The sequence below is a fragment of the Euprymna scolopes genome, chromosome 8, assembly GCF_053919585.1.
Source record: "Euprymna scolopes isolate OS-2025 chromosome 8, ASM5391958v1, whole genome shotgun sequence".
Lineage (NCBI taxonomy): Eukaryota > Metazoa > Mollusca > Cephalopoda > Sepiida > Sepiolidae > Euprymna > Euprymna scolopes.
In genome coordinates this window covers 87,481,928-87,505,468 of record NC_136489.1, presented here as the reverse complement: position 1 = coordinate 87,505,468, position 23,541 = coordinate 87,481,928, and the positions used below count along the sequence as shown (strand labels likewise).

Genomic DNA, 23,541 nt, shown 5'->3' with positions numbered 1-23,541 from the left:
TTGGGTATTTGTCGATCAGTGATTTGTATAAATTTACGTTTTTCCCTATTTATTCTTTTTTCTCCCTGATCTAAAATTCCTCTGTATATCATTACCAACAAAATAAGATAACTCGCAATATGAAGCTGTGTAAAAAATAAAACGCTTCTCGCAATAAATTCCTCGTAGTAGTCGTAGAGAAAAAGATTTAGTGAATGAAAAAAGGAGGGGGAGGAGAAGAAGTAGGGTGAGGAGTAGGAGTAGAAAGAAAGACAGAAGAAAAGAAAGAAAGAAAAATAAAATAAAAGAAAGAAATAAGGACGGAACCTTCACGCCAACCCGCGGTGGTTTCATACGAAAGCGCTTAACAGGTTCCCCTCCCCTCCCATTAATTTGTCTTTTTTTTTTCTTAGGAAAAGAAAAAAAAATAAAAACAATCACGAAAAGAAAATATATCGTTCTTATTTACCCAAGTTAAAAAAAAACAAACTAAAAACAAACCAAAAGCTGTCGTGTAACTGATTTCTTTTCTTGCTCCAAACTTATTTGTATTTATGTTTACACGCTTAAAACTCTCCGATTGGCAAGAGCTCGCCTTTTAAAACCTACAACCAGTGGCCATACGTCAAGATCCTGACTCTTGTCTCTATCAGGTATTTGTAAATTTATTTATTTGTAATCGTTTAAAATTGCGTTTAATAAACTGTTTTTCTATTGTTCCTTTAATAATAATAATAATGGACCCCCTTTCCGTTCTTGTGCATTTATGTTACCGCACTGAAATAATAACGTTAAACCCATTCTTAACTTAATGAAGGAAGGCTGTTTAGTAACTATTTTCTACTTTTTTGCTTAACAATTTTAATTTAATATCGTAAAATTTATTTAAAATTTAAATATCGTAAAAAATTGAATTTAACTTGAATACTATTAAAAAAAAATAGCGCGGTAACATAAATGCATAAGCAACCTTGTTTTTCTTCCTATTTTTCTCTCATAGCAATTAATTAAACGAAGTTCCGCCTTTCTTTAGAGGTGTTGATTATTACGATAAGATGTTCTTTTCTTTGAAAATAAATATAAACAAAGTTTGCATTTATTCATTTTTTTTCTTATATATATATTACTTTAAACGTTATTTCCCCCAAAATATTATTAAATATAACTTATAAGTAGGTTTTAATCTTGGGCATTTCATTTTTAAACACACCTTTTTTATTTTGTTGACTTCCTCTTTTACTGCCAGGTGTAAATTTTGTTTAGTTCTTCTCTAAATTTATTTTCATATTTTTATAATATAAAGTTTATAATATTAAACCTGTTTTATTTTTTTTTTTAATACAGTTTGTCAACGCCGAAGCAAACAGCTATAACTTTGTGTGTATATATATATTTTGTTTTGCCAGTAGAATTTTTTAAATTCCTGGACACAGGAATAGTGGACATCTTTTTGTAATTTCAAAAAACAGTAACTCGTATAAGGAAGTAATTCATAAATTTATTTTTTATGAAATAAATAATAAATCGATCATCATATGTATTTACTTGTAATATTGGGTATATTATTTATTTATGAATAAAACGATCGGACAAAAATATCGTCTTTGTTTCTTGCCTATACGTAAGTTCGATAAATAAATACACATTGAATTACGATTAATCGAATATGTATTGAAAAAAAATAAATAAGGGAAAGCTGGAGCTAATTTTAAAAATGAAAAAAAAAAAAAAAAATGTAAACAAGAGTAAATTTTTAATTATTTCTGTCTAAGTCCTTAAACTGGGCATCGTCGGATTAGTTTGATGAATTAACACCGTTTTATCGAAATTTTTAATTAAAAAAAAAAAATTTAACATGAAATTATCAAATTAGGTGAACCGAACCGCCAAATAAACAAAAATAACTACACGTGATCGAATTAAAATTTAGTATTTTTTTGTTTTTTAAAGATAAAAATGTACTTTTTTCTTGTTTTCTGTAAATGTAATACCTTTTTTTCCATATTTCCCTTACAAACATGAAGAAAGGGAAAGTAAATAAAATTATTAAAAAAAAAAAAAAATCCAGGAAAACAAAACCCAACCGAATTAAGGGATTTTTTAAAAAATAGAAATAACTGTTACGGAATTACTTATTCAGAATACGGACTGTGCTATTTTTTTTTAGATAGGATTTTCAAGTTAAATTCAATTTTAATGATGTTTTTGTTGTTGGGTGAAAGTACAGATGATCACACGTACGTACACCTCCCCTACCCATGTTAAGAATGGGTTTCTAAATAACGTCCTTTCAGCACGGTTCGTATTCTGCATAGAGATTAACATATCTTTGTAAGTGAAGAAAACATGATATTAATCCTCGATTGATCATCAGGTGTTATTGTCTCACACAATAGCAAAGTTAAAATATTTTGAAAAAGGTAGGGGAGGGATCTAGCTGCCTCACCCACGCCTAGATAAGGGCTCGCGACAGGTAAAAACGCACCCATCCTAAAAGAGCTAAATGCCTAGAAGTATTGACATACTCTTTATGAAAGACAGGTAAACAACAGATGCTACACTTTGATGCGGGCCACAAAGGCCGGTTAAAACTGTAACACCTGCGCCTTCACGGTTTTTAAACAATCAGACGAGTTCACGTTAAGAAATTAGTTGTTCGAAATTTATATTTAGTTCTGGCATATTTACATAAAAACAAAAATAATAGCATTTGAAGTTACTATAAATATTTCTTCTAGCAAAGTGGCCATTTTGTTTAGACACTTGTCTACGTTAGGTACTTTTTTTTTTTTACATGGGTGTCACCACTTATCAAGGCCCAGAGGCCACTCGAGGATAAGGGTTAATAGGTATACATTAGTCATTGTGATTTTAGCATAGTAAACAGTGGGAATTTTGTAACTAGGATTACTTGATTAATCAAGATGACTGCTTAGTGCTTTGCTTTGCTCAAAACCGATATTTACGGTAACTTAAAATACTTGCCTCTTATATTAATATTTAACAGGAGAGGGGCAGGGGCGTCCAGCTTTGCCCGATCATAAAATACGCTTAAATATGGTATTTTAATTTGTCCAAAAAAAAAAAGTATTTGTGTGCCATCAGCTAGAATCGAAACCGAAAGCAAAACTGTAGCATTCAAAGCTGGTGACGTTACCACTGTATAAACGTCACATGCATATGAACTGATTAAAAAAAAAAAATGATGAAGAATGTACAAAATGTATAACGATTTTTCAATTTTAACTCTTTCTTGGCCCCTTAAAAACTTCTTTAACCGGCGAAAAGACCCATAAAATACGGTCCATAAAAATCCAATCAATCTGCGACTTTTCGTTTTGGAAGAGATAATTTGAAAATATGGAGACAGACAGACAGACACCGTGCCTTTTATATATTAAATTTTTCACGCAAGTCTGTCACAAATGAGTAAGTAAGCCTGAACCAATATATGTTATGTCCAAAAATTCTGTATGCAAAGTTTAGACGCCAGAAATGGATTCGGTTTACTTAAATATGGAATGGAAGTCACTAAGCATGAAACGAAAAACGAAAACAAATAAAACCACTTTTTGTTTTATCATGAAACGATAAATAAAACAAACTAGGTACGGTCAATTAATGGCTGCTTCGGTAGGGGGTATGGTTTTTAACGCCGGTTAATCATAATAATTTTTTAATTTTCGAGTACTTTTTATTGTATTTGAAAGATTATAGTTTAAAGTTAATTTCTCAAAGAAAAAACAGTGTGTGAAATAAAAAAAAAAATACATGGAATAATTTTATCTCAAATCTGAAAACTCTAGATTTCACGTAAAAATTCATGACAAAAATCGCGTTTACATTTATTTGGCAATAAAAATATAAGTCTTCTGGTATTATTTCCAAGTTAAGTATTAAGTTATAGTCGTAAGATAATGAATTAATGCAATAAATGTACTTACCTTTTGCAAAAAAAGTAATAATTATCCAAAAATATATCAGTGGTTAGAACGAGACTCGTTCGTCGTATCAAAATAAACACTGGCGGCAAAATTGAAATATGTATGAAAGGACAAATTAGACATAATTTATGTCTTTATTCCGGTATACCGAGAGACTTTTTATTTTATTTTATTTTTTGAGTCGAAGACCCTCCTTCCTTCATTTAAAAATGCATAAAAGTTAATTAAATTCATTAATTATACTACTGACAATTTATTCTTTGAAAAAAAATTTTAGCGCCATTATTTATTAATATTAATACAGAATTACAATTGGTTAAGAAAACAATATATAATCATTGAAAAAAAAATAATTAAAATAATACAGGCTTACGTCAAAATTTATAATGTTTACGTTAAATTTAAAGTTGATAAACGCAAACAGGCATGTAGTTGAAAAGAGGAGGAGGGTGGGCAAAACAGACTGGTTTTCTTTTCAACTCTGCGCATCCGTACTTACCGAGAGGGAACGTTCGTATAATTTTTGCCATTTTTAAATTAAATTATTTTTCTATATTGCTGTTTTTCAATTTAATTTTTTTTACTTTATTTTCCAAGATTATATGAACATTATTTTACGTTGATAATTATACGTTCTTGCGTGCGATGGAAATATTAAAATCTTACATGTAAAGATTAGGTTAAAAATGTAAGCGTAAAAAAAAAAAAAAGTAGAAATAATTTTTGCAATTATAATTTTTTGTGTGAAAATATTAAATAAACAATTCTGAATTCAATGATAATATTGGTAGTTCGAGAAATTAATTTTTCTTCGAGTTACATCGAATTCATTAATACGGACTTCAGCGGCTTTTTTCGTAATGTTCCTGTAAAAATTATTTTATTTTTATTTTATTGTTACAAATTACGATGCTTTATTTACATAAAAAAAAGCAAAAATAAATTCTTGCATTTTTTTATTTACTACTGAAAACCATAACTTTATTAAAAGTATTTTTTATTTAAACAAAATAATACATTTTCACCAAGATTTGAATAAAAATGATTAGTTCATTATATTCCGCGATCATTATTTGATAAATACTGAAAATTTCATAAAAATTGGTTAATTTCCTGATTTTTGGTGAATTTTTAAGTAAAAAAGAAGGGTTAAAATGTTTATACATTTTGAGCATCGGCATTCATTTTGCCCGTACCTAAAAAAACAAAAACCAATAAACTTTTATTTTTTATATTTCTATAAATATCTTTTCAATATTTAAAATATATTTATATGGAAATATTTTATTGAAAAAGTAATTTAAATTTTAATAGTTTACGTTTCCATAAATACTTTTTGAAATGTTTAAAAAGATGGGAATAACTGAAAATTTTCACAAATTTTATTACAAATAATGTATCAAGAAACAAAGTGGCTACCTTCAACTGAATTACGAAACCGAAACTGTTTTGCTAACACAAATATTAATAAAAAAAACTTTCATACATTATTTATGCCAAAATTCTGTGATAAAACTTGTGAAAAACAAATATTTAAAAAGTACACCATTTATAGAAATGTAAATAATAAAAAGCCTTGTTAGTTTTTATTTTCATGATAAGTGTTAAAACAAAAAAATATAGAAATGAAAAAAAAAAATGAAAGTTTTTTTTTATTGTTTCATAATACAAGAAGTGTTAAAACTAAAATAATTTTTGGAAATAAATTATTTTCATGTTTTCGTATTTCGTTTCATGCTTAGTGACTTCTATTCCATATCTAGGTAAACCGAGTCCACTTTGTTTCTTGATACATTATTTGTGATAAAATTTGCAAAAATTTTCAATTATTTCCATCTTTTCAAACCTTTCAAAATTTATTTATAGAAATGAAAACTATTAAAATTTAAATTACTTTTTAAATAAAATATTTCCATATAAATATATTTTAAATATTGAAAAGATATTTATAGAAATATAAAAAATAAAAGTTTTTTTCTGTCTTTTTTTTTTTTTTAATTTATTGTTTCATACTTAGTGACTTTCATTCCATATTTAAGTAAACCGAGTCCACTTCCGGCGTCTTAACTGCGTACTGAATTTTTGAACATAACCTTTACCGATTTCATTTTCTTGGCGATTCAGAAGCATAGACGACCGTGCTAAGCTCGATGTGAACATGTTCTGATTAACAAACTGAACTTCCTGTTGCAGTTTAAAATAAACAAATTGACATGAAAGAAAATATGTGAAACTTTTCAATTTTATTTGTTTAATATATTTTATAGATTTATTTTAAACTAAAACAGGAAGTCCGGTTTGGTTATAGGAACATTTCCACATCGAGGCTAGGTTTCCACCTATACGTCTGAATCGCCATTTTCTTAAATAATTTATCATGTCATAAGTATTCCAGTAATTATAGGAGCAATTGGATTTCTGAAAACGAATTTCAAAGTCTCTATCTATCTATCTATCTATATACAGGGTGTCCGTAAAGTTACTATACAGTCTTATTGTATTATATTTGTATTAATAGTTAATATTTATTGATGCATTTGCCAACCTTGATCGTGACTTGTGCACCAAAGTTTGTCAGAGTGTGGTGTCACGTTGTCGAGAATGTATTGGAGCTGAAGGCCTCCAATTTGAATATTTGTCATAGAAATTGTTTGCCTTGATTGTTACAGTCTTTTCGGATGTAACACGTGTATTTTCTGAGATTTTTATAAACAGAAAGGTATTATTTCTTTTTATTTGTTTTGTTACAAATAAATATTTTAATACAATATCTTACTGTACTGTTAATATATTACAGGGTGTCTAACCTGTAAGACTGTATAGTAAGTTTACGGACACCCTGTATATATATATATATATATATATATATATATATTCGGTGAACCAAGTGCAAGAGAGATACAATTGCATTTGAAGAGACAATTAAAATTAAAAAAAGATCTCTCGGTTGAAGCGTATGAGATAACGAATGAATGCCTAGCATTTGATAGGATGCAATATATCCACCTCGAACAAAATAAAAAAAAAAAGTAAAAATATTTGACTGTCTTCAGATTAAAATTTGTAAGTATTAACTTGTACATTAAGTAAAGTGGAAGTATGCCTTCCCCACTCGTTTTTATTTACTTTTTTCAAACACATTTTCTTGATTGTTTCATAATCTAGAGTGCATTTGTTTGTTTCTAATTAGAGAAGGTGGGAGATTTTTAGTGTTTATTGAATTTGCCAGTATGTTTTTAGGGCCACCCGTTAAACGCCTACTACACATTATACTAGAGTGTCTAGGTACAGAGGTTTGTCAGGACAATCTGGCATAAGGATAATTTTTTTTCCCTACAAGTAAACCCTGACTAAATATTCAAAATCAGAAACTGTTTGTAGCTCAATAAAATCTCCTCGTAGGATTAACCCGCACTGGCTTTTATGAGGAACTAGCCTGGGTGCCCGGCATTGCCTGGGAGGTGTGTGTTGAGCAAAAAAAACAGTGGTAGTAGGCAGGCAGACAGACTTGAACCCGTACCACGAAGGAGGAAAAGAATGTGAAAAGTGACATCCTTGCCGTTGCATCCATCATCAAACCAGAAGTGGCGGAGGTTTAAATTCAGGCTAGTTAATCGAAAAGAGTGGATGACTTTCGAAAATATTGGTAAAAAAAAGCGACCCCCTTCCTTGTAGAAAAGTGCCAAGTTGAGGGTGAAGAAATTAGTGCTTTTAGCCAATTTTTCGATATTTGTTGTCCTAAGGGTCAAGTTTAACAATGATACTGATCTCATGAAAATCTGTCGCCTGTTGAAAGTTTTAGGCAGACATACAAATATACATACATAAATACATATATTTAAACGGACAGGTGAGATTTACATTATAGGTGGTTAGCCTTTTAAGTGATGTGACCTAAAATAACGACAAGAAGCTTGATACTCTACCAGACTAGAGGAATTCTTATCCTGGAATCAAAGAGATCAAAAGAAAGATATACTCTAACATATTTAAATGGGGAAGAGGAAAATTATGTTCTCAACTTTACAAACTAAGTGTTTGAGAGATAAGAGAACTTTAATGAAATGTTTGAATTACTGTATATCTCGTATAGATATCAGTAAGGGGGCTCTTTGATTTCTGAAAACTTTGACTGAAGTCAAATGAAACAAAAAGTAAAGTGATAATCAAATTGTTCAATTTTCAGTATAACTTTTACTTAAAATATGCAATTAAAGAAAAGTGTATCGCTACCTAGTTTGGACAAATTGTTGCCTTTTTTTTTATATTACTAGGCAGAGGCATTTTATTTATTTTATGTTACAAAATGGTTATATCAAGGGAGATAATTTATCTCAACTGAAAAATATGTACAAAGTGATGTTAACAATTTTTTTTTTTTTTTTTTTGCCACTAACCCTGACTGATAAGGTAGTTAAAACCACTTTTTTTTAAATTAAAAAATTTTTTTTTAGGCTACTATGTGTGGTTTTTACGACATTACCACTTGAAGTTATGATTAGTGGTTAAAGAATTGGTTAAAATTGATATTACAAGGAGGTGGTAATGCCTGTGAAGATGGCTCCCCTTTGTAGGAGGCGGGTAAACAACAGACACTACACTTTGATGCTCGTGTTTTTTTTTTTGTTTTTTTTTTTAATTTTTAATTTTACAACAGCGACAACAAAGTATTTTCTTGGATCACCTGGGTTACATGATAGTTTGCCTAAGAGTGCCTGATTGCACTTATGATCAAGTCCATAGAGTAAATGTGGTGATTTCTGCAATAAAAGTGATGGACCAATGGTGAAATAATGAAAAGAACAATATTATTACAAAAGAAGTAAAATGGAACAAGTAAAGAGTACGATAGACATAGGATGACCACAGACCCTCTACACTTTTGATGGCCTTGTGCCTAATCTGAAAACTTCTATTTTTGAATAAGTAAATCTTACCTTACATAGAAGCCTATCTTGCTGAAGGGTCTTCTCGCTGGATCTGAATGAGGTATGCTTTTGTTTGGTACTAGGAGGCCATCATCCTAGGTATTATCTCCTCTTTTGGAAACAGGGATTGGTTTATGGTTGATTACTAGTTGTATCCCTACCAAAAAATGCTGACGGGTCTCATTGAAAATTTTGCACTCATGTTGACTCCTGTCCTCCTTTTTATGTGGCAGGATTATCCCTCGTTAAAATAATGATAAATATAAGTTTCCTATGTCTCTGAGTTTTTTAGATGAGTATTGGTTATTATTTGAATTCTTCAGACTAGTTTTTTTTCTCATCTTGAGTGTCATTTTTCACAATGTTTCAGTCAGTGTAACCTCCGACCTTCTTCAGGTGTCTTGTTGAACTTGGGAATGTTTCTGTCGAACTTGGACGAAATTTTGAACGAAACAATTGTATTTTTTGATCGGCCACACTGAGAATTGAATATAGCGCAATGATTAGAGTACTTGGAAAAATCAGTTGTAAAAGTGACCTTCTCCTGAAGGTTGAAGGTTCAATTCTCAGTGTGGGCAACTGAAAAATACAATTACAAATTACTTAGTACCTTTATCCAGTCATGCTTGATGAAATGAAAGCATGCTACTCCCGTGAAGTAAATAATGGTTCCGTTTGAAATTTCATCCAAATTTCCAAGTTAAACAAGATGCACCTGGAGAAGATCAGAAGTTACATCGACTGAAACTTTGTGAAAATGACACTCAATGAGAACAAGTAGTTCAAAGAATCTAAATAATACTTACAAGTTTCCTATTCAATCACATTTGCTATGATAGCTTTACCTCAACGAAACCTCATTACGTGTCTAGTGAATATGAATAAAGTGTGTCTTAAATTTGTTACCTGGTGTTTTGGGTGACACTGTGTAAATAAATTATCTTTGTCCTTCCTTTAAATTTTATTAATGAAAAATAAAATCTAAGGGGATTAAAAATTGATTGAAAATACAATTTCTTCTTTTTTTATGTGTTGTTATTAAAGCTATATCTGTCGATGAAATACGGGGAATTCTGACGTTACTTGGTATACACTATTTGCTGTTTGTCCAGAATTCCCTCTTTATTAAAAAAGCAAAAATAAAGAAAAATCTGTATGAGGTGTGTACCTTTTAATGATAAAATATTGTATTCCAAAAATTATATAAATTGATCAAGTAGTTTTATTTTTATAAGTAATTTGTAAGCGAATTTGAGTTTTTTTAATGTCTACCCAATATTAAGAATGGTTTTCTAAAATCTTACAGAAGTTTGAATTTGAAATTGTCTTGTCATGCAAGATGTTGTTGAGATCATCAATCCCCATTTAACCATAAGATTTTATTATTTATTTTTTTAAATAAAGCTACTTGATCAATTTGTGATTTTTAGTATACAATATTTTTTCCATCCTGAATATGTACATCATACAGATTTTTCATTCTTTGTTTTTAATATAGGAGAAATTCTGGACAAGCACACTTTTTACTCGCCCCAAAGCGACACTATGAAGAAGTTGACAAGCGAGATGTCTGTTTACATTGCATTTTAAATTTCAGCATCTCAGTGGAGTCAAGGAAGCAGGAAGCTGGGGGGGGGGTGGATTTCAAAGTTAAGCAGTTACATGGAAGACACTATTAGAAGTAAAAGTCTTTCTGTCATCTAGGGACCTCTACAGTGAAGACGTGGGATTTTGCTGCTTGTTGGGTTATTTTTGTTGAGGAAGTATAAGTGCTAGGGGAGGTTAGAATCTCAAAAGGATCTTTTGGTTAGAATATATGTAATAGCAGGTGAATGTCCGGCATCCGGTAGGATGCCTCCTCCTTAGCTTGAACAAACTGATAATTAAAACAGACACGGATTTAGCATTGCAGTGATGGGACAGAGGCTAGAGCTTGGTTGATAGTGATACTACTACTACTACTACTACTACTACTCCTACTACTACTCCTACTACTACTACTACTAATAATAATAATAATAGCAACAACAAAATACTGCAGACTTTGGTGAGAAGTTGAAATACTGATTATCACATACCCTATACAAATAAATATAAATAATCTAAAATATCCTACCAAGTCACATAAAATCGACCGACGAGAAGAGTAAAATGTGTATATATATATATATATATATATATATATATATATATATATATAAAACAGTACATATGTCTGTAAATATTTAACCAATAAACTTTTAAACTACTGGTCACATAATCTTGAAAATAACAGGAAATATTAATCATACACCAAGAATAGTTTATAACAAGTAAAATCCTAGTTGGGAAGGAGGAAAAACTCATACAAACATATCTACAATTAAGAAATGCAATCTGTTCATTTCATCTTGCTGACACAGTTTTACTTTGTACTGCGCATGCCCAGATTTAATTCATTACTTCAAGTCGTTTGATATTAAATCATTCTTATGATATTATGGTCGTTAAGTGCTATGGAGTAAAATAAAAATACAAAAGGATATGTGACAAAAAGTGAAAGTAGGTTTAGGAGTAAGAAAGAGACCCATCAATTATATTAGAAATTAGTATTTTTTTTTAACCTTGTCTAGGAGGAATATACTAGTGATATATGCATCAGCTCAGATGTGACAATAATAATCCAGTAGTGGCTTTGTAGAGATACAGTTTTCTAGCATGAGAGAGAAAGCCAAAGAGCCAACCAACCTTCTTTGCAACAGCTTTGGCAATGTCTTCAGTGTATTTTTTTTTTATATATATATTTAATATATAAGATGAATCATATTTTATGTGTTTTTTCATAGACAATTTTGATGGTTTTGTTATTGAATCTTAATTTGGAAAGATAAATAATAAACGTTACAGAAGTATTTTCCAGTAAGAATCGTTTGTCATTAGAATTACATTTTATATAAATAAAGTTAAAGTTGAGTTATTGTTTGTGCCATTATTGACAAAATACTTTCATTTCGTAGTCTCAAAATATTTGCATTTAAAATAAACTAAATGAAAAAAAAATCTACTAAATAAATAATCTAATTAATTAGTATATATATATATTTTTTTTCAATAGACCTTGCTCTTTCTATTAAGTTTTAATTTAGGACCATGAATTGCTATTTTCATTTTAATTAGATGTTAAATCTAAAAATAACAGAAAACATCTTTATATTATTGATTTTTACCCCTACTCCCTCTGACCCAAAACTCCAAAGTTACTGTCTTAAGAAGATGCGATTATCTTTTTCTTTTTTTTCTTTTTTTTTTAAGCACTCTTCAAAATTCTTAAGTGTTATAAATTTCTTTTGAACTTGAGAAAACTTTGTTTGCCACTCCTACAAATGGGCTTCATATGAATTGAATTTAAGTTATTGATGATTCATTTTGGTGGCTGAAGGCAAAATTAATCAAGGTCTTTTTTTTTTTTTTTTTTTAATACAAAATTGGTATGGAGTTCCCATAGACGAGCCGTGTTTAACAGATTATAAAAAATGACTAATGTGAGTGTGTGTGTAAGAGAAACTCCCATAAACTTAATGTCAGGCAGGAGATGTTTCTCTCTCTCACGTGTGTGTGTGTGTGTATATATATATATATATATATATATATATATATATATATATATATATATATATAAATTTAAAGGAGATTAGAATAATAGTCTAAAGAGCTAAGTGTATTTTAATGTAATAGTGAAATTACTAGTTTAATTAAAATACAGGAAATGCTCGTTGTAATTTAGATATATAATAAGCTCGATAGTTAAATGTCCTAGAGCTAATTCAATATTAAGTAATGTGATTTATAATTTAAAAGTTTTAAAATTTTTTAAATTTAAAAATCAAAATTTAATTAAATTAAAAATCAGTTTCATAAGAAGGAACAACAACAAAGTCAATTATCTGTACGATCGTTTCGGAAATCCGTGCTTTTTATTTGTGGTATACATGAAGTCACGTAGAATAATTATACATAGTTTTTTTGGTAAGCACGGTCTCCTCATCAGCAAATTTAGGAGGATTTCTATTGAATTGAAAAGACACCAAAAATAAACCTAGCATTAAAAGTAAGGCAGATGAATCTGAAAAATTGAAGTAAAAGGTTTGGATATAAAATTTATAAGAAAATTAATAAGGAAATTGGTATAGGTTAGAGATAGAAATGAGTAGAAAAAATATATATATTTTTGAATTTACATAATAAATTTGATTTAAAAATATATAGATATATAATTACCTTTTGGTTTTTCTTTTTTTGAAATCAGGAACTGTATTTAAAGTAGTCATTTAGATGTTTGCTATAGCTTTTTATTTTATTGAATGATGAATTTTAAAAGGGCGACGCTCGTGCAGTAAATTGTTTCCGTTAGCGTATTTTGATTTAGAGACGCTACAGTTAATATCTATAGAGAGAGTTTTTTTTTTTTTTTTTTTTTTTTTTGCAAGTTTTTAAGGGGAGATAATTGTCATGGCTTTATTTATTATTTGATTTACGAGTCTAAGGGCGGTAATTGGTTTAACTTAATTTATTAAAAAAAAAAAAAAAAAAAAAAATCTATTTTTACTAATGAGTAATTTTTAATGATTTAAGGTGGTTTATATTTATTAAATTTAAACCAACGTTTATGATTACACGATAGAAGCTCGTGTCTTGAATTTACTAGTTTGGTTGTGCTTTTTATATCTTCATATTTTAAAATTTTTAGGGTTTCTTTTGTACATAATGTACAAAATTTATCTCCTGGTTTATATGATTTGCAAGTCTCAATTATTTGCCATTTTAAGTTGTAAGAAATATTGCTATTTTTTAGTTGCCAAATATAGTTGGATAGAGTAGTTTGGTTTGATAGAGAGTTATTTTTAAAAGAATGTTTGTGCGTTGAAATTCTATGTTTTATTGGGCCAGATGTGGAACCAATATATATTACCTCTTGATTATTATGATTATTTTCCGTTAGGTCTATTGTTGGATTATAATGTGGTGGGTTGGTTAATAATTGATCGGTAGATTGATTTAAGTTGGTGTTATTATTTAATTCGGTAGTTGAGTTATGGCTGTTGATAGGTTCTTGTATATTTGGAGTTTTTGATACTGTGCAGCTATAGATAACATTTTTAATTTTACATGAGCCTTGTAGGGGACATTTATTTTTTCTTCTACAGTTACAGTCCGATGTATTTTGTATAGTTGCATTTTGTAGTTTATTAATTTTATTATTATTAGAGCTAATTATTTTCTGATGAAGGTTAGGCATAGTAGAGTAAGAGACTTTAATTGTGTTCTTATTGAAAATCTTATTATATCTATGGGGGGCTTTAAAGTTCTTATCTAATATTTTAAAAAATTCTCTAGCTATGTTTGTTTCTAGGTTTTTGGAATACGGGGGGTTGAACCATAGGATCTCCTTGTGTCTATTCTTACGTTTGCGGGTTTTAGTTTGTTGTTTATTTATATTATTATCTAATATTTGTAGTTTGGTTTTATCTTTTTTTGTCTCCTGGTTATTTTTCTTAACTCGTATACGGGAAGACATTGCCATATTATATGTTATTACGCTCTTAATAGGTTTATTTTTAATGCAGTTTATGTTTCTATCATTTTCATTTATGAATTTAATTTGTGAATTATATCCAGAGTTTTTAAGGGCTTCATTATAGTATTTTTCATTTTTGGTAAATATTGATTTAGTAGAAGACAGTCTAGAAATTCTTAGAGCGATATTGGGAACTATTGATTTTAATATTGATTTAGGGTGGTTTGATTGATTGTGGACATATAGAAGTGATTGGTTAGGTTTATGGTATGGTTCAAAGGTAGAATTTTCAAGATTTAAGGTTATGTCTAAGAAATTAACAATTTTTTTATTAGGGTCGATTTTTATACTAAGTCCATAATTTTTAAATAATTTATGTAGAGCTTTAATTGCATTTTCATAATTTTTATTAGTAGAATTCGTTATGAAAAGTGCATCATCTCTATATAGCCCTCCTTCAAGTTTGAATTGTTTATGGAGTATACAATGTATTTCATTTAAAAGGAAAAGGCCAACTAGATCAGTGACCTGAGTCGAGTCCGTCGATCCCATTAAAATGTTGAAGTGGTTAGGGGTATTTTTCCTGGTCCAATATTTATTATCAAATGTTATTAAAGACTGTCTAGCTATAAGTATTAGTTTAGTTTCGTCTTGAGTTATATTAGTTAATTTTCGTGCCATTAATAGAGATTTATTAAGTAGGATAGGTGATATAGATTGGTAATATGATTCAATGTCAAAAGAAAGAAATTTAATATTATTTTTATTTTGAATATTAGAAAACCAGTCGATTACTTGGTTTGAAGATTGCCATAGTGGGTATTTTATTATGGATTTAATTTTGGGGATAATTCTATCTAATATGTTTTTACTAACCAGTCCTATATCTGATTTCGAGGGGCAAATGAGTCTAATAGTAGGGTTGATATTGAAGCTGTGTTTGTGGTCTTTTAAAGTAAATCTCGGGGTATCTGGTACTGTTATTTCTGTGTATTTATCTATTTTAAGTTTAGTTAAAATGTTTTTTGCATCATTATTTATTTTATTTATTTTCTTATAAATTTTATATCCAAACCTTTTACTTCAATTTTTCAGATTCATCTGCCTTACTTTTAATGCTAGGTTTATTTTTGGTGTCTTTTCAATTCAATAGAAATCCTCCTAAATTTGCTGATGAGGAGACCGTGCTTACCAAAAAAACTATGTATAATTATTCTACGTGACTTCATGTATACCACAAATAAAAAGCACGGATTTCCGAAACGATCGTACAGATAATTGACTTTGTTGTTGTTCCTTCTTATGAAACTGATTTTTAATTTAATTAAATTTTGATTTTTAAATTTAAAAAATTTTAAAACTTTTAAATTATAAATCACATTACTTAATATATATATATATATATATATATATATATAATTAGGTAATATCTGTCTGTCTGCCTGTCTCTTACTGGGTATCATTCATTTATTCATGTGTAGAAGGTGATTTTCTCGGTTACTGCAAGTTGGGAGTCTGACTCTTGAGAATATTCAGTCTGATTAAATCTCTAAAGAATCAGGACAGTCTAAATATATTGAAAAAATAAAGCGTCTGAATTTTTAGAATTAGAGGAATAGAAAGTGGGTCTACCAGATCTTATAAATGCTGACTTTACAACCTGGTTTACTGGCATGAATTCTAAATTTGTTAAATACATTTCTAAGAGCAGAAATAATTATAACCTCTATATAATTTTTGACAAAATTGATCGAGGTAAGCCACTATGTTATAGCATATTACCAAAAACACTGTAAACCACCAGCCAGTGGCAATGGTGGTGAAATTATTACCAGGCATCATTACCATTTAGGCAAGTTGCAATGTCCATACCCTTTTATGGGGTTATTTCTTTAATCAAGACTCTTTGAATAGTTGGGATATTTCCGGGGGTTGAGGATCTATCCTTTTACCACCACTAGAGTTTTTCACCGGGATATGAGCATAGTGCATCAATCGGTCTCTCAAAAGATTAATAGAAATGCAACGGAAAGGCTTGCTACATGTCCTCAAGAAGCTGTGTACAGGATGCTTGGTGTCTCTGCAGTGATGATGTGTAGACTATTGCATGGATCCTCATGGACTGTTCCTTGAATGAAGTACGTTCCGATGCAGACCCGGAGGAAGACTTGATCCTACTAATCATATGGAGGAATGCAATTGGATCACTGCAGATGTCTTTGCTGCCATTGGAATAAAAATTAATTTATTTGCAAACGAATAATGTTTTTAATCTTCAATTGCAGACCTGATCCATTCACCATAGGTATTATCCAAAACGAACTATTTTTAACCGGAAAAATGGTAACAATCACTTTCCATCACCGTGGTTGAAACTTACGGGTTCACTTTTGGAAAGGAACTAAGCTTTATCAAATCTCTTTTTGATGTTGCATCTTTTGTTATCCAAATCATGAAAAATCGATCCTCATCATCTTAAAAACAATTCAGAACCATAATTATTAATGTTGTTTGCTATTCTTTTTTACTTTACGAGAATTATGTGCCCAAATGCTAGTATAATATTAAACCGTTTTTAAGTCTAATATGTAGTTAAAGCAAAATTGTTTTGTACTATTAAAATAAATTTCCAATTCTAATGCTTACGTATTCATTTTTTACAAGGAGGTCACCACTTATCAAGGCCCGGAGGCCACTCAGGGATAAGGGTTATTGCGTGTACAGTAATCCATGGCATAATATCATAGTAATTGCTAGTAAGGGAAATCTGATAAAGTGTCTTAACGTACTTGTTTATGTTGGACTTCCAAGTTGTAGTCAGGTGGGAAACAGTCAAACGGAAGAGAGTTCCACAGGCGTGCACTTCTAAGAAAGAAGCTTTGTTCATGGAATGTATGTTTTGATTTAGGCACAGATAAAGAGTGGCAAAAATTACTGAAAGTGGTTTCAGCTAACGGGTGTTTTTTCATGAGAGATTGGCGAGGGGGGACCAGAGATTGGAGCTCAAACAAGCACTTCCCATGGAAATAACGATAAAACGACAGGCTCGCAACATCCCTTCTGTGGGAGAGAGGTTGCAAGGAAGAGAAAAGGGCATCCCCCACTAAGCTCCAAAGTCTATTTTGTACTCTGGCAAGGCTGGATAGGCTGTGTTTAGCAGCTTCTGCCCAGATATGGCAGTAGTACTCCATCCTTGGACGTACTTGGCTTTTATACAGATAGAGAATTGCATCAGTAGTGAGATATCTTCTGGATTTATTGTTTATTATCACTTATGTTTAAATTCATGCTATGAAACATGATGTACATCGTACCTCATTGACGTGATGTCAAAGCTAGAGTTATTTTGTGAAGATAATTTGTAAGCTTTTTAAGAATAGACAAAACAAAAACAGTTTGTCATTGATTGCTGTACATCCCAAACCGCATGATATAAATGATATTCATAAAAAATTTCTGTGATAGAATTGTCTCCTATATAGGTATATTTGCTGATAATACCGCACTATAATAGACATTAGGGGAAAACGAATATACACATATCCAGGTTAATGACTGAAACCTTAGAATTACTTTTAGTCTGTATTGGAATGAGATCATAAATGGAGGTTACATTTAATGCTACTAAAATGAAGCTAATTTCCTTCTCAATTACTTATTGTTATAACTAATAGCCTACTACCTAGAAGTTCATTATTCAAACTCTTTGACTTAACATTCACAGGGAACATGAATTGGAACTAATATATTAAAAATATTGCCAAGGTTGCTGCCAGAAGGTTGGGCTCACTCTCGAGTACTTGAAAACTACTCAAGCCTGCCAGTATCCCATACCTCTACAAAGACCGTTTGCTCATGTCTGGGGGTATTATTGCCACATCTGTGCTGGTGCATCTGCCATCAGTCTCTTCCTCTTTGGCAAGGTCCAAAAAAGAATCTGCAATCTAATAGGTTCTGCAATATCAACTAAGCTCTAACCCCTGTTCCATCCTTGCAATGTTGCATCCCTGTACATGTATAAGTATTCTAATGGAATCTGCTTGGACAAATTCCTAGCACTTGTGCTTCCTTGATGTAGCCCCAACAAACGCGACATGCAGCAAAATTCCACCCCTTCACTGTGGAGGTCCCTGGATGCCGGGAAGCCTTCTACTTTAATAGTTTCTTCCCATAACTGTTGGACTTTAAAATTCTCTCTGTTTTTTGCTTCCCTGATTCTACCAACATGCAAAAAGTTTAAATGTAACTCAGATATTTTGCTGCTGAACACCTTACATAGTGTCCCTATTAACATGATCCCAAATAGTAGCACTGACTCAACTATGCATAGGACACACCAATATAACCCATTCATATATACTCAATGAAGAACCGGCACCAGAATGCATCCCATGTCAAGAGGCTCACAGTGGAACACATCCTAGTTAAATGTACTGACCTTGCTCCAACCAGAAAACTATACTATGTGGAAAACAATGTGGAGGACCTTTTTGAAAAAGTCAACCCAATGAATATCCTATCATACCTAAAATCTATATATGAAAATCTAAAAACTTAAAGACATCCATATATACATATTCAACTATAAATACAACATCTGAAATATGCACACAACTAATTTCTTTTGAAAAACTCTTCTGACTTTTAATGGCCAAAAAAAAAAAAAAAAAAAGGCTGAAAAAGTCGTTAAACCAATTCAATCCAATCCAATCCAAATAGTAGCCCATTATATCCAAGTGACAGTATGCCTTGTTTAGTGTGATTAAGAATAAGAAAAAAATATCTAAATAGCTCAGTTGGCTTAACTGCAGACTGAAGATCTTAAGGTTTCAGTTTCCAATCATGGCAATCTACTTTATTAGTTGTGAATTTATAAATTACGATTGATACAATATTTTCCATTTCTGAAAATAAAGATTTCTGCTATTTTAAAATGAAACAAATTCAGCAATGTATTTACTGCATTAAAAAAGAATTCACTGACGGATAGACAAACAAACAGAATTAATTTTTTTTTTTTTTTTGTATTCTGATTCTCTTGAGCATCTATGGCATCATACCATCAGATATATTCTACATATTTCCTGCTGTGACCCTGTTCCCTCTGGAGTATATGATCTGCTTGGATTAGATCTGCTATCTTTTCGCCGGCATTTCATATTTCTTGCTCCACCGCAATGCTTAAATACTGTCCTGTGCTACAGCTAAACAGACTAAACCTGTAATGATATACTTTAACATTAGACCCTCTGCATAATCACTCTGGTATTTGCTCAGACATGTACTGGCAATCTACTTTTTGCTTGTGTTTTGCAGTTCTGAACAAAAATGTATTACTGTCACATTTTCGGAGTTCTGTATCATGATATTCCTAAGTTTTATGCATTCCCTAATTAGATTAGTAGCCTCTGTCTATTGCTAACGTTTTTATGACCGTGGCTTAATAAAGGGGGAAAAAAATTGTAAGCAAAAAGAAAAAAAAATGTTGCTCAGATTAGCCCCTAAAAATTGGTAATTTTGGTGAATAGAACGAATTTTGCATGGAGGTCATACCTCAGATGGTCCGGTTGACATGAAGTCCTTTTGGTAACCGCTATTTCTTATGCCTCTAAGATTGCAGGTTTTAACATTTGACACCTAGAACAAGAACACCCAGCTTTTGCATATAAAGTAAAAGAAGTTTGGCCGGAAAACACAAAGAAATAGTGGTTGCACAGAAGCAGCATTGTTATTCTCACTCCATGGATTTAAAAAACAAAATTATTGCAAATTACTCCAGACAAGGCATGAAGCCACTTGATGTAAAGAGCTATAAAAAAAAAACTTAAAGGTCAGAAACTAGCCAGCTGTAAATGCTATATGGGTAGATTCTGACCCAGAAAACACCAATCTGCCACCCTTTGACAGAAACATCACTCATGGAATGTGAGGACTAAAGGATAAAATAAGGGAAGCAAGAGTTACAAGTCTGCCAAAAGTATTCAAGATTCACTTTCTATTCTCTGTAATTTGTGATTTTTGCATGGAGGTAGATGACTAAGATGACTGATTCTGATGTTAACTTCTGAATTTTCACCAAAGCCTTGTTGGCCAAATAGTTTTGACATTACCATGTTCCCATTACACCTTCCACCTGTCATAATGAAGAGGAGTTGGATTTTAAGGGATTCCTTTTGTAGAAATTTTTAAGGTGACTAACTGCATTAGACTGTAAACTCAATGGGCTTCTATTCTCAGTGATGCTATTTGGAATTGTCCCTATCTAAAATTCTATGCTTATTCTTCATTATCCCATCATCTTGGGAGTCTTGCAAGCTAAACAAAATTTCAAGTTGCTTTTACTGTACTTTCACTGTTCACACAGAATGTTTGTGTGTTTACGATGTTATGGCTCTGTTTGGACTCCTAAAGTTTGTGAATTAGATTATATTGTATCTTTTTGTGTGCTAGTTTCAAATCCCATCTGGAGCTGATCCTCACTCTGTATATAAAAGGAAAAATTATCAGCAGTTTGCTTTTTTATCAAATTCCACAAAATGATGCTTGCAGCTTGAACAATGTAAAGCTGTACACTAAATGTGCACTATCTAAAACAACTTGTGGAAGAAAGTAAATGCACGTGTCAGCAAGAGCTTAACATGTGCTGAAAGTATGTCAGTGGAAATCTTTCCAGGTTCGCTTTACCACCATGCAAACTTGAAATCTTTTATACCTTCTGATGTTTAGTGAATAAATGTATAATTTGTGTGAATTGCTAATTTGTTAGAAAGTACCAGACCCCTCATGTAATCCTCTACCGATATAAAAGTGCAAATGATGTTCTAAGATGTACTATTCTTACCACATCTGAAGAGATGCCATTTAGAGCATTTTTTTCCCTGTCTGAAAAATGCTTGAAAGCTCTCCAATCTCTGCTGCCACATGGGAAGGCATTGAGAACAAGAACTCATTTTCTACCACAAAAAAAAAAAAATCTTTATTTCATGTGCCTAGTGTCAGGTGGAATTTTCACAAATTTTTTTTCACAAGGACTTATTGTCTGTGGAATATATACCGTGGGATTGTTTCTATTATAGTCGTCTTAAATTCAATGTCATCATTTTTGTCATGAATTGTTTGTCTAAGTGTTCGAACTTGCTCCATTCCAACAATCATTTTCAATGTGTGTGTGTGTGTGTATATATATATATATATATATATATAAAACCACTGTCTGTCTTCATTTTTTTTTTTTTTTTTTTTTTTTTTTTTTTTTTTTTTTAAGTGCATCTCCTCAGAGACTGAAGGTTGAAGAACAGTGCAAGGCGAGTTAAATGATTGCATTCTTTTGTGGATCATTGTTTTCTTTATATAAAAGCCGGTAAAAATAGCTGCTAAGGGGGTCAAAATTGAAAAAAAATTGAACTTGGCAGTTGTAAGTCAGTTTAAAGTGCTCTTGCATGCATGCGCAAATATGCATCTGCATTAAAGTTGGTTCATTTTTAACTATTTTTCATCTGACGATAGCTCAAACAGTAACGACTAAGGCTGGAATGCTAAATGTTTTGGCTTTAATTCTATCTGATGGCGTTTTTTTTTTTCATTTCGGAAATCGCTATTACATATTGGGTACAATATAATAATCAATAGAGAATTGGCTCTATAATAACTACAAAAATCTGCATAACGTAAAATATATTTAAGCATATTTTACAACTAGACAATGCTGGGCACCCTGCTAATTATATATATATATATATATATATATATATATATATATGCACACACACACGCACGCATGCAAAGTACAGACGAAAGATGCAAACAGAACGGTTTTCAACAGGTCATGATAAATGAATGTTTAGTGTAATTCATTTTCCTGTATGTGGATATGCAATAAGTTTGTCATTATTGATAATAATTAAATTAAAAACTTACTGCAACATTGTTTAGATTAAACTGACACCATTCACTAGAAAAAACGATATACAGATGAGACATTAGCGAGAAAAGTTCAGAGAAGAGATGAACAAAATCACCGATTGCTTGTACCCCCCCCTTCATTGCTCAGATGAATTTTATTTCTTTTCATTTTTTTACCATCTTATTTGAAAGATGAATAAATTTGTGTCAAAATTATCAGAATGTTAATGTTTATGTATTTCTACAAATAAATGTGAAAGTTTTTGATCTTGGATTCATAAGAAACTAGCAGGCAAAACTCGGCATTGCCCGTTCGTAAAAAAAACTTTTAAATATATTTTAATTCATGTAGATTTCGTATTTATTATTGCAGACAATTCTCTATTGAATATTATATTGTACCTAATATATAGTACTGATTTCAAAGGTTTTTAAAAAAATGACTATAACCGAAACATTTAGTACTCCACCCACATTCCCTACTGAAGAAAGGCTTAAAATTAAACCATTTTAAGCTATGAATGAATTTGCGCATGCGCAAAAGTAATAGAAATATGTCAGCAATTTGAAATAAACATTTTGCATTTGAACTTGCTGACATATATATTTGTACATGCTATTTATCAATCCAAACAAAAATTTTACTAGCTGTAAACAATCCATGATGTATGATTATTGTTTCCTGTTAATTTTAGTGTTATGTGACCAGTAGTTTAAGAGTTTATTGGTTAAATATTTTTACAGAGATATACTCGCACATACCTGTATTTACAGTTTTATTTATATAGACATACTAGCATGGGTGCCCGGCGTTGCGCAGGTGTTTGGAGGTGTATGTTGAGCAAAAAAAAAAAGTGGTAGTAGGAAGGCAGGCTTGAACCCGTACCGCGAAGGAGGAAAAAACAGGGGGGGGGAGGGAAATCCTAATGTCTTTGCGATTATAGCCACCACTAAACTGAAAGTGACGTAGGTTTAAATTAAGGCTAGACAATCAAAGAGGGGATGACTTTCGAAAATATCGGAGAAAAAAGCACCCCTCTCTGTAGAAAGGTGCCCAGTTGAAGGTGAAGAAATATGTTTTAAGCTAATTTTTCAGTATTTGTCGTCTGAAGGGTCGAGCTTCAAACGATACTGATGTCGTGAAAATCCGTCGCCTGTGTCGAAAGTTTTAGGGACACATGCAAACATACATACATACATTTACAGTGTCACGCTTACATCCGGGTTGTTCAAT

At 31.0% G+C, this 23,541-nt stretch overlaps 1 protein-coding gene across 3 annotated transcripts in view; it reads left to right on the top strand.

The window, feature by feature from the left end:
- The first annotated feature begins 262 nt into the window (after window positions 1–262).
- LOC145283625 (catenin alpha-2-like) overlaps window positions 263–23,541 on the top strand; it is a 214,834-nt gene continuing 191,555 nt past the window's right edge. The window contains exon 1 of one of the 3 annotated variants that reach the window (XM_080132578.1): window positions 263–632. The gene's annotated coding sequence lies outside the window, so the exon portion shown is untranslated. The remainder of the gene's footprint in view (window positions 633–23,541) is intronic. The other 2 variants (XM_080132575.1, XM_080132576.1) reach the window with 2 other exon arrangements.